Genomic DNA, 3,386 nt, shown 5'->3' on the forward strand with positions numbered 1-3,386 from the left:
CCGCCCCGCTCCGCCCGGGGGGGCGCGGCTAGCAGCCCGCTGCTCGCACATACTCGCCGGGCGCCGTTCGCAAGCGGCCGCCGGGCGCCGCGGGCCTCCTGGTTCGCGCCGCCGGACAAACTTCGCCAAGTTTCGGCGGGATACGGGGCGCTCCGCCTGCCGCGCGGCTCCCCCTTCTCCGGCAGCCGCCAGGTCTCTCTGGGTTTTCTTGGCCGCCGACTCGGAGGGGCGGCGGGGCGGGCGGGAGCGGCGAGGGGCGGAGGGAGGAGGAGGAGGCGGCGGAGGCGGGGGACACACCTAATTAAAATCCTCGGCGGTCCGCGCCCGGCGGGCCGCCGGCCGGGCTACAAGGCGGGCGGCGGGGGCTCGCCGCCGGCGGGGGGGGGGCGGGGCCCCCGTCGGGAAGGGCGTGGCCGCTGTTAGCCACGCCCCCTCGGCGGGCCCGGCCGCGCGGGGAGGGTCGGGCGCCGCGCATGCGGAGTGCTTTGGGTTGTTTGGGGTTTTCCCTGCCCGGGGCCGGTGCCGCGGGAGGGGGGAGGCTGCAGCCCTGGAAAGCATCCCCGGGTACGGGCAGCGGGCACCGCAGAAATAATCCACGCGTGTTTTCACGGCCGCTCGGGACGCCGCTTCACGGTGTCCCCAGCCCGAGCTGTCCCACCGTGTTCTTCACCTCCTGTCAGTCAGGGTGAACTTGCTCGCCTTGTTTGTGCTCCGGCGGGTCGGTTTTGACTTACCCCTGTGGTATGTGGAAGCGCCGACTCCAATAAACCATTAACTCTTTCCCGTGCTGCCATCAGGCTAGGCTTTGCCCGGGACGGCTCCGCCGCCCTTTTAAGGAAAAGCCGGAACGGGGCTTCCCGAGTGCGATGCACGCGTGGGGTCACAGCCCCTCCGGGAGCGCCACCGAAGCCCCGCCGGACACGCCTCAGGCTCCGGCGGACGGCTGGGACATTGCGCGGGGGGAGTGATGCCCGCTCGCCTCAGGGATTCCTTTGTCGCTCCGCTCGCTGCCGTCTTGTCCCGGTTCCTCTCCGTGGAGCCCGCTCCATCTTCCCACCGGTCTCGGTCCCCCGCTCCAGCCGCTGCGCTTGGCACCTTCCTTGCCGCCGCACCGCACCTCTGCCCGCCACCGCCACCCGCGGCTGCTTCGCTGGCGGGATGTTTGCAGAGAATCCGAGCGCCGGCCTTCCACCGGAGGGTGGTTCCCGGCTCTTTCCCCGACGGTGAGACCGCCCGGGTCCCGCGACAGCCTGTCACGGGCAGAGTGCCCCGTAAAATACCGAGCAGCTCCTCTGTAAATAGCGTCTTCTCCCGTTTCGCGTTGTATGACCCATATACTACTACTTAAACGTAATTCTCTCAATCTCCGAAGCCACCTTGCCAACTCTTGACCTCCTACAATCCAGTTACCCATGAAAAAAAAAAGTACCCGTCGGTTGTCAGAACGGAGAGATTAAGATATCTATGGGAGCTGGCTGGTGTACAGGGTTGGCGGGGAGTTTTCACTCTGGAAAGTGAGTCCCCACCAAGAGGGGCTGATCTCGGCGCAGGTAACTCTGCCCTGGAGAGCAGGTTGTCACCCCATCGGCCAGCGCATTCCCCTTTTGGGATGAACAGATAATATTCCAACTGCGTATATTCCCCCCCTCCCCCGCCCCCCCCCGCCGCCGTTTGTGTAGGGAAACTCTTTCCTATATCTCTCGATCACATGTAGCGTTATTGTGTTTGACATTTAAGGACTCATCCCCTGTCTCTCTCCGCGCAGATCGGATGCCGGCTTGATGGACTTCCCTTCGCACCGTGCCGGCGGGATTGCGCCTGGATTAAGTCAACTCAGGGGAAGGCAAGAGCATGGTTCATACATTCCCGGCCGCAGTCATGAGCAGGGTGAGAATCAGTAACATCTACTGGAGTGTGGTCGGGGCGGAGAGGGAGAGCGGGGAGGGACGAGCAGCAGCGACTCACTGATGCCACCACCAGTGGCACCCCCGGTTCCCGAAGGCTCCCGGCCCCGCTCCGCCAGCGCCCCTGGAGAGCAGAGTGGGCTCGGTTCCAGCAAGGCTCTTTCCCCGCTCTTCCCTCCCGTGCTGCTTCCCTCACGAACCCATCTCCCTCTCCCTGTGACCCCGAGACCGTCGGTGCGAGAGCGGGGCGCCGTGTAGAGGATGACCATGGCCCCGTGTCGCGACAGAACCGCATGAAGCACCCAAGGCGGGCACATGGGTGAGCCCTGTCTGACAGCCCCTACACGGATGAGTGCCCCCAGCACGACCCCTGCCCGTGGGTCAGTCCGTGGGGGCTGCCGCGCCAGGGCTGCTGCTGCCGCCGGTCTGCGCGAATGGCAAAGCGGTGTGCAGGCAGAGCGGGCACCTGTGCCATGGAAACCACGTGGGGAAGGGCCGGGGTGTCGGCATGGGGCTCGGGGAGGTTCCTAGGGTCAGGTTGTGCTGAGAACAGCACAACCGCCAGCTCGCATGTCCCTACGGAGTTGCGTACAGGTAAACTGGTCTTAAAAAGAAGCGCTTGGTTAAATTCCAGCAGAGAAGATGCCTCAACTCATGGACTGTCTTTCAAAAATGTCACCATTTGCAAACTCATTATGTTCATCTGTGCATGTTTCTGATCACGTTCAGTCCACCAAATACTGAAAACGGTGATAGAATTTGTTTGTCATAAGTTATTGTACACGACTCTTTCACAGGCTGAAATCTATGAATGGCTCCGTACTGGCTCAAGTCTGTTTTTCTAGTCGCAGATGAAATACTTTATTCGAAGGTCTCTTTTTTTCAAAGAGCTTTCCCCCTCCCCTCTCCTAAGGTTTGCGGCAACCACTGACTACTAAAACAACCACCCGTGGTTATTTCAGCGATGCTGGTAGTTACAGGGGGTCTGCCTTTCCCTGGTAATCTGCTTTCAAGACAGTTCCAAGTGATGGGAAGTCTTATCAGTTCCGCTTGGAGCAAGGTTGGACTCGTGTTAGGAAGGACCGGAGGGTCCCAGGTCTCCCCCGGTTTGTGGAGCCGCGGCGCGGGGAGGAGGCTGCTCTCCCCGCGGGGATTTCCGCGGCCGCGGTGCGGAGCGGCTGCCTGCACAGCCCTCGCACACACAGACACACACACAGACACACTCAGACACACACAAACGCAGAGGCACAGACAATCTTTCGGAGAGCCTTCAAATCCCCAAGCACAGAAAGGGAAGGCTTTATCGGAGTTTAGTTACTTATCTGGATTTTTGATAAACAGCTGCTGTGATCTCCACGTAGTTGTGCGAGTGTGTTAATTGTTCTGATAATGTTTTGTTAACGATACAATAACAATACAGTCGTGTGTAATGTGATTTACTTGCCTTTGACCTGTCAATTCCTGACGCATGCAAATTCAAGG

This window comes from Onychostruthus taczanowskii, unplaced genomic scaffold (genome assembly GCF_017590055.1).
Source record: "Onychostruthus taczanowskii isolate IOZ18803 unplaced genomic scaffold, ASM1759005v1 scaffold77, whole genome shotgun sequence".
In the NCBI taxonomy this organism is placed as follows: Eukaryota; Metazoa; Chordata; class Aves; order Passeriformes; family Passeridae; genus Onychostruthus; species Onychostruthus taczanowskii.